Source organism: Haliotis rubra, unplaced genomic scaffold (genome assembly GCF_003918875.1).
Source record: "Haliotis rubra isolate DU_JTF1 unplaced genomic scaffold, ASM391887v1 Scf174, whole genome shotgun sequence".
In the NCBI taxonomy this organism is placed as follows: domain Eukaryota; kingdom Metazoa; phylum Mollusca; class Gastropoda; order Lepetellida; family Haliotidae; genus Haliotis; species Haliotis rubra.
This window is the reverse complement of record NW_025765714.1, coordinates 938,468-954,296: the sequence shown is the minus strand read 5'-3', so window position 1 is coordinate 954,296 and position 15,829 is coordinate 938,468. Positions and strand designations below refer to the sequence as shown.

Sequence of the window (15,829 nt, the reverse complement as noted above, 5' to 3'; positions counted from 1 at the left end):
AACCTAGTCCACCCTGGCGTTGTCGTCCAATAACAGTTCCTGTCACGATGACACGATGATTAGGATTGTGAGATTTAACGTGCGCTTTCCGACATGATGTGTATTTCGCACACGGGCCCGCCAGACCATGTAGTGTTTGATCGAAGGATATGGTACAATGAGAGGACATTAAGGTTACATACGTACATTTTGTGAATGAATTTTGAATTTGGAAATTTGAAAGAAGCGGAAGAATGTGTTGGTTTGACTTTTCAGATTGATATTGTTGGGTTATAGTGGGTTATAAAAGGCTTTGAAGATTTGGCTGTTATTCAGTGGACTTGTGAGTGTATGTAGTTTTAGGTGTTTGTTAGTGTCAAGTGAACTCAGGACCACACCATTTCGTGTTGTGGTAGAGTATGCAGTGTAGTAGGACATGTGCTGGTGTTTCTGTTTTGTTGCTCTGTGTGTAATGCCCGTTTGGCGTTTACTGATTTTATGTAGGTGGGAATTTGATTTTGTGTGACCAGTTTGTAATTTTATTATCCCTGTCTATATTTTTAGATATATGGCATATTTTTAGTTTTTACGTATTTTGGGGAGTATGATTTTTAATTTGCAATTTGAATTTTGAAAGTTACCTTGCCACATTTTGAAGATTTTTTGTTTTGATATTAGATAAGGGTATGTTTAAGTTAACTTCTGGGAGTATAAGTGCCGCTTTTGCTGCTTGGTCCGCATGTTCGTTGCCAGTACACTAACATGGGCAGGGATCCATGTGAACTCTTCCTTTTTGCCTATAAGGCGTGAAATGGTTTTTAATATTTCGTTTATTTGTTTATTTTTTTTCTGTTTTTGTTATTTGTTGCTTGGAACCTGATGAGTGTGTCTGTTAGAATGACTGTAAACGTACTTATTTTCGCGTGGTGCAATTTTCGCGGAATTGACAGTTTAGACTACATCGCGCGGTCAATTATTCGCGCAATCAGTAATTGCCGGAACTGCCAGCTGTCTCTTTGGCCACCACTAATAGCAGTGAAAACAAACAGAGTGGCTTAACCTGTCAGGCGGCGTTTATTGCTTACTCAAAGGAAATCCCTATCTGTGCGATATACTAGTACACAGTAATCCGTTGACTCACGGAAGAGATGAAAAACACATCAGTCTTATGTTCCAAATTCTGACGATCTGACGAATTAACTTCTACTGTATATGAAGCTCTTTGTGATTTCCAACAAGCCGGGTTGTTGTGACTATTCGCTTCATGATATTATATTGTTTGTTTGGAGTAGTCTTGTGGTTAAAGCGTTCGCTCGTTACGCCGAAGATCTGGGATCGATTCCCCACATATGTACATGTGTGAAGCTAATTCCTGGTGTCCCCCGCCGTGATATTGCTGAAGTAATGCTAAAAGCGGCGTAAAACTAAACTCACTCGCCCACTCATTGTGTTTTGTGACTAGCGGATCTTGGAGGGCTGTTACTATGCCCATTAATGCTGCCGTGAATATTGATTGCTTGTTATAAAATCGGTATGATTTAGTGATGTGAAACTCGTCCACCCGGGTCCACAGAGGCTTGTAAAGCAAAAGAAAAAAAAAATCAAAAAGAAAACCCCCACAACAATTGGGATGGAGGTTACGTTACAAGCCTTTTTATATAGCTATAGTGCTAAGACCCCGTCAGTGGCAAATCTTCCCTTTAAGCCAGGCGTATATGATCGTTCGGATATTAATTGGTATATTTTGTTACTGACGGGGTCTTAGCAATATATGAAAGGACCTGTTTGTTTGGATTGCTTTTGCGTTTCAAATCACTATATGGACCTTACACAAGCAGTCGGAATATCGGACTATCTTGGAGTATAGATGAACACACACACACACGCACGCACGCACCTCTGTGTGTGATGATGATGATGATGATTTGGTGATATAACGGGCGTATTCCGACATAATGCGACCCGCCAGGGCACACACGCGCGCGCACACACACACGCGCGCGCGCACACACACACACACACACACACACACCCCTCTCTCTCTCAAGACGAAGAGACAGTGGCTGGATATATTGATGTGATGCGGCGGTCACGAACTTCTTAAGCCCCTTCTTAACACATTGGCTACGATCAAAGTTAAGAATTCTTATGGCTACGAACGTTTCGAGAATAAGGGCCCAGGTCCGACCAAGATTCATATTGACTTGAGTTACTATGACGTCAAGCTATGATGTCATTCTATTGTTTACGTCACAGTATTGTTGACATAACGGTATTGGTTTTTATAGCTAAAACACATGGAATTATCATGAAACGGCCCTCCCATTATCAGAAATTTGCGGGCCGCTGCAAATGATATTGGACCGCTCAACCTTAACGACGGGCCACTATCAGTTCTGTTGTCAAGTGACGTCATAGTGGGTCGTGGACTTACGGTTCATTCGACATTGGCTTTGGACTGGCAGATATTCTGGGTCAAACAATTCAAAGGAACCCTAATTCCCGCTTTAAATAGCTGTAATATTGGCTTTCTTGCTGGTGCTAACCTTAACAATTGCACTATTAACGTTGTTGTTGGACCAAAACCGAACACTGACATAGTTTGACATGTTGCAGGCTATGGTCTTGTCAAAGGACAAGGTCGAATATCGTCACTTTCTGTTGTGACGTCACTTGAATTGTTCGATGACGTAATTGCATTCGGGCAGTCAACCCCGTCAGAAGTTGGTTTTGAGTAAACTTACAGTCAAATTCCTTCATTGTTTCCTTTTTCTTTTTAACACAAATTCCATGAATTTTAGCAGTAATAACGGTAATGCTATTTTTGAGGGCATTATCATTTGCAGAAGCCCTCGGTCCTTCGTCGGGCAGTTAATGGAAGACCTTCGGGCTTCTGCAAATGATAATGCCCTCAAAAATAGCATTACCCTTATAGTAATTAATGAAAGTGACAGAAGCATGGGTTGGCTGGCAATGATACAAGAACAACAATGAATTGATGTGTGTAGTTTTTTTCATACGTGTGATCTTTGTTTACAGCAACATTTTCAAACTTTCCAAATGTATAAACGTTCTGTATATGTTGATAAAGACATTTAAAAATGTGGGCGTCACGTATTAAAAGATCGTAGGTAGCTGTACCCGTGAAACATCAGATGTTACGAAACATGCATCACGTGTTGGTATAATGAGATTATCAGTCACTAGATATCAGTCGGACAATAACGCTGTATCACCTGGTATCGGGGGGCAGGGTACACCGTACACCGGCAGTGGCGGTACATTGTGTTGTGAACTGCAGGGGAAAAACACATCAGCTTCAAGATGAGAGAGTTTGTGAAAATGAACGCTGCCTTTTCTGGGTCGAGTGTGCTGGTCGTCGCCGCGGTGTCGTTGCTGGTCGGGGCATATCTCGGCTACAGAATCCGTGACAAGATGGACAAGAAACAGGGAAAGGACTGTCACTGATATCAGGTGATACTTGACATAGTACACTGAAATATGTCTCCACTCACTAAAGTAGGCGCATTCATGTCGCACTCAGTCATGTCATTTCTGATTCGAGATATCGTGATTTGGTTAAACAAAACGCTGAATTCTTTTGTAAATTAAAACTATATAATTCTTTTTCCCCCCTTTAAAATCTCTTATCAACAAAACATGTCATCTACCACAAATGAAGTAATTAAATCGTTTGCTGACATCCCCAGTAATTTGTTTAATACGTTAGATATTTGTCAGTAATTATAACATCCTCGCACCAGTAGCCAGCTGCAAATGTATACTGATGTTATGCTTGTTTGTGGAGGTGCGGTCAGTATTATCAGGGCCTTCTTTTAGCATTGTTGTCAGAGTTACCCGTACTCAGGTCCTAGGTCTGTTGACTGGTTCTTCCAGTCACGGTAGAGTAACTGATTGTTGTGTTGCAGGGTACACATGGAGTAGGCGTGGACGGTGTATAGAGCAGTGCACGTCGTCGTAAGCCAGTGAGGACATGGACCTGCTATTGAGTATTCAGTATGTTCAGTACCTTCACGTGGGGGATCGGTTCAACGTCACTGAACAATAAACACAACACCGTGATTCGAAATCTCCACTTTACGTTGAATAAATGATTTTCCCACTTTTATAAATGCGTCCTTATACTGACTGAAGGCATACTTAGTGGATGTCAGCAATTCACACAGTATTGGAATTGCAACTTGAAGTGAAGTATATTTATGTCATTAATTGTGTATTGTTATATAGCAGTATAACATACACTGCAGCGTAATCCCCAGAAGGTCAAAGATTACCTATTCATTTCGTAAAATGTTATTTTGGGATTTCAAAACTAAACTATTTTCAAGTTAAGCTGTCTATATTTTGAGTTACAATCCGCACAATGTCAGTGTCTGGCAACTCCTGAAGTCAGCTTGGAAATGTACTTACCAGACTCATTGACCTCTGAAATGCTCATTATCTATAGAAATAATTCAAAAACAAATTGAAAAAATGCTCATTATCTATAGAAATAGATCACATACAACTTGTAGTGCTTCAGTGGTTTTAATTCACTCACAAAACAATCAGTAAATGCAGAAAAAGCGATAGGATGAGGGAGGTAGTCAGCACTCACTCACTCGAACATGAATAGAAAAAAAAATCGAACTCCAAGGTTTATAAACGAATAACGCCTCAATTCTTAATGACTATTTGTGTCCATCCAAGAATAGTGTTTGTTCCTATTTCGGATAAAAATAGACACTGTGGTAAAACAATCGTCCATATATGTCAATATTGTAACTCAGAAAAATGTAACGTACATATTTTAAATCAAGTTGCTTTCCCCGTTACTTGGTTTTCGCCAAGAAAATACTACAATGATAGCAATGAGGGGGCAACAAAGGCTTTAAACCAACAGACAATTGTAACTTCTAACTTTAAAACGATAAAGCAATGAGAACTAAATACACTAGGTTTTCAGGTGGTAATGGGCATTTCACTTAGAAGTTTCAATCTTCTCTGCAACCAGGTTTGGGTCTCTATGACTCAGTTTGAACATACGCTGCCATATGGTACTGGTTCGTGAAGCGTGCACAAAACCTGTGTGCAGCAGCACCAGATGACATCTGGGCGTGACGGCCATTGCAGAAGCTGCTTCCTAGACTGCATACAGGAGATGTTGACGGTGTCATCGCTGCTGTCGGTGTGGTGAGGCTTTAGGATCAACACGGGGCTGTTCAGGCGAGGGACTCACAAAGCCCGCCATTCAGACATTCACGGCAGTAACAGCCAACCTTTCTCATTGCTACAGTTGAATTCCCCAGACCAACTTCAGCGTGAACCTTAATGGTTCCTTTAACTGTTTCGATTTTTGTTATTTAAACATATTTCATTCATTGAAGAAAAGGATTGGGCACAAGTCATCCAACTTTATGACGCCCTCTCCCAATATTTACAACAATTATATTTACATGAGAAACAGAGAACATATACATGAGAGACAGGGAACATATACATGGGAAACAGGGAACATATATATGGGAGACGGGGAACATATACATGGGAGACAGGGAACATATACATGAGAGACGGGGAACATATACATGGGAGACAGGGAACATATACATGGGAGACAGGGAACATATACATGGAGAGACAGGGAACATATACATGGGAGACAGGGAACATATACATGAGAGACAGGGAACATATACATGGGAGACAGGGAACATATACATGGGAGACAGGGAACATATACATGGGAGACAGGGAACATATACATGAGAGACAGGGAACATATACATGGGAGACAGGGAACATATACATGGGAGACAGGGAACATATACATGGGAGACAGGGAACATATACATGGGAGACAGGGAACATATACATGGGAGACAGGGAACATATACATGGGAGACAGGGAACATATACATGGGAGACAGGGAACATATACATGAGAGACAGGGAACAGGACAGGGATATACATGAGGAGACAGGAACATATACATGGGAGACAGGGAACATATACATGGGAGACAGGGAACATATACATGGGAGACAGGGAACATATACATGGGAGACAGGGAACATATACATGGGAAACATAGAAGATATACATGGGAGACAGGGAACATATACATGAGAAACATAGAAGATATACATGGGAGACAGGGAACATATACATGGGAGACAGGGAACATATACATGGGAGACAGGGAACATATACATGGGAGACAGGGAACATATACATGAGAAACAGAAGATATACATGGGAGACAGGGAACATATACATGGGAGACAGGGAACATATACATGGGAGACAGGGAACATATACATGGGAGACAGGGAACATATACATGAGAGACAGAGAACATGGAGACAGGAACATATACATGGGAGACAGGGAACATATACATGGGAACATATACATGGGAGACAGGGAACATACACATGGGAGACAGGGAACATATACATGGGAGACAGGGAACATATACATGGGAGACAGGGAACATATACATGGGAGACAGGGAACATATACATGGGAGACAGGGAACATATACATGGGAGACAGGGAACATATACATGGGAGACAGGGAACATATACATGAGAGACAGGAACATATACATGGGAGACAGGGAACATATACATGACAGACACATGGAGACAGGGAACACATACATGAGACAGAGAACATATACATGGGAGACAGGGAACATATACATGGGAGACAGGAACATACATGGGAGACAGGAACATATATGGGACAGGGAACATATACATGGGAGACAGGGAACATATACATGGGAGACAGGGAACATATACATGGGAGACAGGGAACATATACATATGGAGACAGGAACATATACATGGGAGACAGGGAACATATACATGGGAGAGAACATATACATGGGAACATATACATGGGAGACAGGGGAACATGGGAGACAGGGAACATACATGGAGACAGGGAACATATACATGGGGAGACAGGAACATATACATGGGAGACAGGGAACATACATGGGAGACAGAGGGAACATATACATGGGAGACAGGAACATATACATGGGAGACAGGGAACATATACATGGGAGACAGGAACATATACATGGGAGACAGGGAACACATACATGGGAGACAGGGAGACAGAACATACATGGAAGACAGGGAACATATACATGGAGAGACAGGAACATATACATGGGAGACAGGGAACATATACATGGGAGACAGGGAAGATATACATGGGAGACAGGGAACATATACATGAGAAACAGAGAAGATATACATGGGAGTGAACATATACATGGGAGAGAGGGAACATATACATGGGAGACAGGGAACATATACATGAGAGACAGGGAACATACACATGGGAGACAGGGAACATATACATGGGAGACAGGGAACATATACATGGGAGACAGGGAACATATACATGGGAGACAGGGAACATATACATGGGAGACAGGGAACATATACATGGAAGACAGGGAACATACACATGGGAGGGGAAACAGGGAACATATACATGGGAGACAGGGAACATATACATGGGAGACAGGGAACATATACATGAGAGATCTTGAGTTTGAGAATATAACAGATTCGGATGAACAGAGGAATCGTTTAGTTTGATTGATGTAGTGATGGACATGTTTGAAGATATTCAGATTTTCTTCAGTTGAGAGGTTTGCATTGCCATATAAAATAAGACATATATCTGGTAAATATTTAATTTGTAAAATATCACTTATGTTAGCTAACAAAGTTTCTCTATGTAATTTATAACGGGGACAATCCAAGAAATAATGATATACATTTTCCCAAAGACATCCACAAGAGCATGATGGATCGGTTATAATGTTGATTCTATACAAGCCATAATAACCAATCCTTTAACTGTGACCCAGTGGCTATCAAATCTTATTTATAACAATATATACTCTAGTGAGTGAGTCAGTCAGTCAGTTGAGTTTTACGCCGCACTCAACAATATTCCAGCTATATGACGGCGGTCTGTAAATAATCTAATCTGGACTAGACAATCCAGTGATCAACAGCATGAGCGTCGACCTGCGCAAGTGGGAACCGATGACATGTGTCAACCAAGTCAGCGAGCCTGACCACCCGATCCCGTTAGTCGCCTCTTACGGTAAGCATGGGATACTGAAGATCAAGATTCTAACCCATACCTTTACGGGTATATATACTGTAGAGATAGGTTGTATATAAGGATACGATACAAATATCCTGAAAACATTATGTTTAAATATTCTGATGTATAGATCACAAAAAAGAAGCATCACTGGATACCAGGTGCTTACCATTAGGTTACATCATTAAATACTATTCCAAAACACGTACATTATTGAATGGGAAATGCATCAAAATTGGGTCGTTTCTACCTTGTAAATACATTTCTGACAGACATTGTAAGTGTTAACACAAAACTAGGAGTTGTATTTCTAAATTGAATATAGCAATAAACACCTGTACCAACGGTAACGTACATTTCACTTAAGTTTGCAACTGAACATTTGCCTGAAATTGAACCCATTTGGTTTATCCATCAATTCCAGACATTTCTGAATGAAATAGACCCAGAATCATTACTTGCTCGCTACAAAAACAATAGTTTTCAGGAACCATGTCAACTCACCGAAGATGGAAGATGCTATGCCGATGTTACTGGATCTCCTGTAAGCTGGGGGCGGTGGGGTAGCCTAGTGGTTAAAGCGTTGGCTCGTCACGCCGAAGACCCGGGTTCGAATCCCCACATGGGTACAATGTGTGAAGCCCATTTCTGGTGTCCCCTGCCGTGATGTTGCTGGAATATTGCTAAAAGCGGCGTAAAACCAAACTCAGTCAGTCAGTCCTGTAAGCTTGCCTGGGGGTTAGTTCACTACTCTAGCGAAATGGCAGACGTCAGAAAACACGTGTGAAAACTCAAACTGAGCTATTTTTACTTTCTTCAATTAGTACATTTCGGTCATGTACATTTCACATTGGATCTATTGAATCATTATCTCACCAGCTAAAATCTACTTCGAATCGAAACTTGTGATTCAGGTAGTCCATGTAAGTTACATAAATATGATTAGCCTTACAATCATTGTTAAATTATTCTTGAGAAAAAACGTACATTTCATTGTTAAAATTACTCTCGGGTTTTGATTTTTTGTAAACTGTGTAACTGTACTGTATATATAGCAGTTTGGATGTCAAAGCTTTATTTCAGAATGACTGTTTTGGTACAATTTAAGTTGCATAGATCAAACCCATTATTTACCACACACAACACCATGCAATATAATTTTTTTTGTTATGGCAGTGAGACATCATTTGGACCTGCTTATAGGGTTTCCGTGAAAACAAGCACCTCAGAACTGTACTCGCGAGCACCTGTCGAGTCGGGGCATGTGAGCGTGACATGTCAGGGAGCAACCATTATTTTTTGTTTATGTCTCACTTAAAACATTCTTACTGTCGAAAGACAGGCTGGCTGTACAACTGTTGGGTATATGTCCAGTAACAGTGTCCACACTGAGACAAACAATGAAACCCAATAAACAGGTCCATTTGCATGTGGGAAAACTTGAAAAAATAAATCCTCTGAAGTTCAAAGATTGCCTATTCATTTCGTAAAATGTTATTTTGGGATTACAAAACTAAACTATTTTCATCCACCATTCATCTCATCCCCGTTAGAATGGGTCAACAGCAAACAGTGGTTGAGGAAAAGAGATGACAGAATGTATTGTTTGTAAGACCTGGTGACTCGGTTGGTCATTGAACATCATGTCATGAAGGCGAGGAGCTGCTCGTTGTCTCAGCTGCCGCACAGATTGTCAATCCCATAGTCTACTTTTATACAGATGTGATCACTGGATTGTCTGGTCTAGACTCGATTATTTAAAGACCGTCGCCATATAGCTGGAATATTGCTGAGTGCGGCGTAAAACTAAACTCACTCACTCGCTTATAAACAGGCCGCTGTTGTTGTGAAGATGTGATTTTGCCGAAGACAAACAATTCAGCACCATTACCACACTCAAGTATGGACCGATCATAATATTTACTAGGCTGATTTCAACAGAATCACTTTGGTTCCGTGTTTGAAATAAAGATTGCAAGACGGTAAAATAGTGTGACAACGGTTTTTTAAGAATCTGTTATCTGTCCGTTTTCCCCGACCAGTCTTTATTGCAGCCTTGAATTAAGCAAATCTAGATTTTCCTACGGTTTTTCACCCTTCTAAGTTGGGCTACTTCAATCCAAATAGTTTGATTCCAAAGTTGAAAGTAATGTAACGTGTGTGATGTAATTAACAAATTAACTAAGTTAACAAATCAATAGAAAGATAATATCAGAACACAATACAGTTACAGTACGTATTCAAAGGTAATACAATACAAGAGCAGTGAAACACCAGAAATGGCCTTCACACATTGCACCCATGTTGACAATCAAACCCGGGCGTGACGAGCGAATGTTTCAACCACTAGACTACCCCACCGACTCCATGTTTGAAAATGAATGGGATCCTACTGTGACATACATGGAAACATATATTCCAAATCATTATGTTAAAAATCCCACTGTGTAAAGATTTATAGAACTCTTTAACTGTAAACACATGCGCAAGTATCCCGGGCTGTTTGGAGGGATAACTGTGTCTTCAATGACAGAAGTCCACCAGTGGGTCCACAACACTTTTATTCGTGATTCAATGTGTATAACTACATGATGTTACAACAATGACTAGGCGGCATATCGGAGGCGATGGTCAGCCAAACTGCCTAGTCGCTGTCTCAGGGCCAAGTCTCGACTAACCCAAAGCATTCTCAATTTATCCCTAAGGGTCTGATCAGACTGTCACGTGTCGCATTTACGACAGATGTGTGGTCAGCCTGCAGTATCCCGCACCTCATCCACAATGTCATGCTTCAGTGGCCAACCGGCCTTTGTCTAACTTTGATTATAGGCAGCTAATGACTCTATGGTGGTGGCCATACTGACAATGGTCATGTTGTGTTGATTCATTTCCATTGACAGCATGGTCATTACTTAGAGAGATATTCAATTTACATAACTCAAAATTATAAACACTAGTCAGATATTAGTCCAGGTCTATAGATATCCTGATAAACACTGTTCAAACGTGCCTTTATCATAACAATATTAAGAAGTGGTGTATACAGGTTAATGAAAATATTGTTCGTGTATCATGATCATGTATGTATATTTGTACACATATGAGGCCCAAATGAGCTTGCAATGTGTTCAGTGATAATACAAGTACAATATCCCTATCACAGCGATTGGCAGGGATTTATATTAGGCTAAACATGTGAAGAAACTTACATATTACCCTTTCAGACACCGCAAGAAGCACGAGTACAGAGCTCCGAAGAAATTTTCCGATTAATGTGTGGTAATGTGCCAAAACTCGCAACCCACCTACTGTAGACATTTAAACCACTAACATAGACACTATATTCATTCGATTCGGAATGTGATATAGACAATAATATCTACACACAAGTAAAATGATGTCGGCTACCGAATTCGCGATCGTCGACAGTGTAATGGCGTTGCCAGGCCCGGCCCGAGTTGAACCTACGCAGTCGGACAATTATGAAACTATCGACAGGAAAAGACGTTTCCCTATGGACTCTGATAAATGAAACTCCAATCCAACCAAAGTGTTGACTGCAAACAAGAAATTAAAAAACTCAGGGCCACAGACAGATACAGACAGTGCTATACTAAGTGCAGTCACTGAACTATCAAAGGAATTAGGCTTTGCTGTCTCTTCATTAAGGAAATTCATGGCTGACTTGGAAAATAGCCTAGAATCAAAACTCACAACAATAGAACATGAAGTAGGGAAAGTAAAGTAAAGAAAATGTCAATGACCTTGAACAATCTTATGCAGAAGTTGTGAAAAATACTGAAAACAAAACAATTTGTAACGCATGACACTATAATAAAATAAACTATAATTAATCTACAACTATGTTCAATGACGGTGGATCTCAGGTCAAGCCTTGTTCATCCGTTGTTGAAAGTCAAAAGGCATTCCATAGAAACATCTTGGGACAGCGAGCTTATCAATTAATCAAATTTACTTTTGCTTCCTTTTCGACATCTGCAACATCTGCGACACATCCAGATACCAAACCATATTACACAAATCATTATTGCCAAAAGAGCCAACCAAACATCAGCATAAACATAACTAATGAAATTAAAGTCTACGGATGGGGGCCGCAGGTGATCGCCGCCATATTTGATCACGTGTTCCAGAGCAGACGCGCCTCGTTGCGCTGGAGTTTCCGGTCTGTCTCGTAGTATACTTGAGATCTTCTTCATATTGAAAGAAATGCTTTCATTTCCGAGGACGTTATTTATCTTCTCAACAATTTCATCAACGGTGTCGTCGTAGATGTTGATGGATGAGCCGATACCATACTTTCTCACTTTCACAGCGGTGGTGGGGGTTTCTGCGTGGATTGGCATACAGATGATAGGAACTCCATGATACACACCCTCCCAAAATCCGTTCTTCCCACAGTGAGAAATAAACACTTTGGTGTTGGGATGACCTAATGTTCCCGCGGATTTCCTCTTTATCCTGTTTGAACAATACCTGGTACTTCAGTCGACCAAAGGCAGCCATTAATTTTTCAATCAGTGACGACGGAAATCCTTTCAACATACTTCCAAAGGTAACAAGAACAACACCATTAGTTCGATCATCTAAGAATTTCTTCAGGTCTCCTGGAAGGGGATCTGAAAAACTTGCAGTGAGACCCCCAACCTGGACAAAATTTGGAAAGATAGCTTTTGGGTAGTCAATAATGTAGTCTGAGTTTTCGAGAAAAAGAATCGAATCCTTCATCAGATCTCTTGACTCGAGGCCTCGTAGCGTTTCATTGTACCGAGACAAATCAATGCTAGGAATCATGAAATATCTCATGACAGGGTTTAAGAAGAAGGCAATGGTGTTTGTAAATCTTTGGAGGAAAGTCATATCGTTGGAAAATTCCGAGTACAAACTCGGAAACGTGTTTGTCTGAAGAGGCATCCGACTGTCCTGTGGATCAATGAAAGATCCTTGGGCGGCAGCGGGTATCCCAAGGGCTAAGGGAAAAGCAAAGAGACATCCAGTGACCAAAACGCCATCAACTATGGCAATGTCATACCCGTCTCTCTGCAACTCCTGAAACGCGGTCTTGTCGTAAAATGCGGCATCACATACGTTGTGCATAATGGGACTTGCCAAATGGAGCAGGAACCACACCAGATTTGTCCTGTTATATATATATTCAAACATAGTTGCCATTACATCGTCGTTCCTCTTCTGGAATGACGGGTCAAGATTAGGAATAACAATCTTAAAGTTTGGTTTGAATAAATCTGCTTTCATTCTCGAAATGCAGTTCTTTGGGTCGTACAGTAGAACGTACAATGTCACATGGTGGCCTCTCTCAAGGAGTTCCCTACCTATAGACATCATCTCCAGACAATGACTTGTGGATAACGATGGAATCAGTAAAACCTTGGCTCCATCAATACTGTAGAACACTCCAAGAAGCGCAATCACACGGGTAATCGACATTCCCACTTCAATGTCAAATGCTGGTTCCTGCAAAATAGTTACAAATGAGCACATTTTGATTCACATACATATTAAGGTACCGTTTTACACATTCATTTACAGTTTACTGCCATCGGTCAGTCAAAGCTTTTTTTGGGGTATTTCTAGAACACATTGTATGAAAAACAAAAAGGAATTCATTGAAACTCACTATACAATTTCTATTTCAAATTTTAGAAACAAAAATGAATATGTTATAAGATTCAAGATGAACGGCCCATTACACACATGCATATGACATTAAGCACCATACAAGTGACGGAATGGATACGGAGATGCGAATGTATACAGATATGTATACACGAGGTGAGAATGATGCAACATACTCCATACGTTTTTTTCATAGCTAGGAATATATATTTAGTAAGGTTGTTTATAACAATATCATTTTGAGAAGTAAACATCATGTCTAACTTGTTTTCAGAGGGATATACATAATAAAAACGCTTTAGACAAATCATTAACGTATACAGAAATTAATAGTGACAATTTGCACCCTTGCCTAACATAAAAGTTCATGTTAAAATGCTTCGTGACACAGATGATAACTCCAACTGCACAGTTAACATATACATACTGTATTGCAGTTAACATACACCAGTAGTACATAATTTGTACCACTATAACAGCCTCTATTGACAGTAACAAATGTATTTAAGGTCGACACATGCAACCAAAGTACACAGTTTGATTATTTTTCTATTTTGTACTGACGATGTTAATACATATAAATGATCGAAGCAGACTGACTTTGTTAATCTGCTAATTCGTTCTTTCCCAGCCACTCTGTCAGCATCTTTATTTCAGTACTTAATAAGGCCACAGGCCTATAGTACATTACAATACAAAATATACAATCAGACATAGTATAAAAATATAAAATTAGAATTATAATTGTAAAAGCTGACCCAGCTAAATTTCAGACTCTCATTTTGCATTTATGTCAAATCTGTACATGGAGGCATGATAAATGAACATAGCTAAATCTTGCAGAACGTTACCATATGTTTTTTGATAAAAATAAATAAAATGTAGTTAAATTTGGGTATGTAAAGTAATAGGGTTGCAGATATCTTTCTCTAAGTTGTAAGTAAACAGGACATACAAGCAGAAAGTGATACTCATCTTCAACTGAATTTAAGTTACAAACATTGCAAATTCTTTGGTCCCGACTAATGTTTATATAACGTCCCGTTTCAATAGAAAGACCACGAGAGGAACATCTAAAACGTGAAAGAACTGTTCGGAACTTTTTAACAGTAATCTTATAAAGGTAATCTTCCTGAATTATTTGGGATTTAAATAGCTTGTACTAAAAACACTTATTTGATAAAGCCAGTGAAGCAGCCCATGTCTGTATTTAAATATCTTTTAGCCTTTGTGTTAATGACAATACAAAATGTAACTTCCTTTTTTCAGGAGAGCTAGTGATTGCTGCAACCAAGCGCAAGGTCACGACTGGTATATATATAATGTAATATTTCAAGATATGAAATACATTTAGAAAATGTAGCCAACCGAATCTTAACCATATATTTTAACAAATCAACATATTTTAACAAGAAGATAATCGACTAAGAAACATATGTGTTTCTCTATATCTACACATTGAACCATGTGAAACTTAAATTTAGTTATTTTTTCAGACCCTCTTCCATGTCTTCAAAGTCAAAAGTCGGTAACACCAACTTGGGTTGTCAGTCCAGATTTGAAGAGGTCATCATGTGACGATGCCGTATTGCCCACAGCCGATATACAGATCAATCAGATTTACCAAATGCTTGGCTGGTTGGTTGCGCCAGACTATTGCTAAAAGGGCGTGCTTATAGTTCCCTGATGTGCAGATAACATGGTAGATATGTCGTGATGGTAGTACGTCCACAACAGAGAACAACTATTACGAAATGGACGTGCTGAAACTAAATAATCTTGTTTGAAAAAAAATAACAATTCATATATCAACACAGTCACAAATCAGTGATACACATGAAGAACATGATATACATTAGCATGTTGGAAAAAAGAGGATTTTACAAGTGTCTTTAGCGTTTGAAGATGACTATGTGATTCCATGTATCAGGGCGTGTAATGAAAGATACCTCTTGAGTGAATGTGTGAGTTTAGTTATACGCTGCTTTTAACAACATCCCGACGGGGGACAACAGAAATGGGCTTCACACATTGTACCCATGTGG

At 39.8% G+C, this 15,829-nt stretch overlaps 2 long non-coding RNA genes and 1 pseudogene across 2 annotated transcripts; 1 reads left to right on the top strand and 2 right to left on the bottom strand.

The window, feature by feature from the left end:
- Positions 1-3,187: 3,187 nt before the first annotated feature.
- LOC124272868 lies at positions 3,188-4,108 on the top strand. The gene is made up of 2 exons (XR_006897459.1): positions 3,188-3,453; positions 3,909-4,108. It is a non-coding gene; the product is annotated as an uncharacterized LOC124272868 (long non-coding RNA).
- A 945-nt stretch (positions 4,109-5,053) lies between these two features.
- On the bottom strand, positions 5,054-11,023 carry LOC124272867. Its single transcript, XR_006897457.1, has 3 exons — positions 10,606-11,023; positions 7,906-7,913; positions 5,054-5,064 (listed from the first exon to the last, which is right to left on the bottom strand). It is a non-coding gene; the product is annotated as an uncharacterized LOC124272867 (long non-coding RNA).
- A 959-nt stretch (positions 11,024-11,982) lies between these two features.
- Positions 11,983-13,612, bottom strand: LOC124272872 (annotated as a pseudogene).
- Between the last annotated feature and the right edge of the window lie 2,217 nt (positions 13,613-15,829).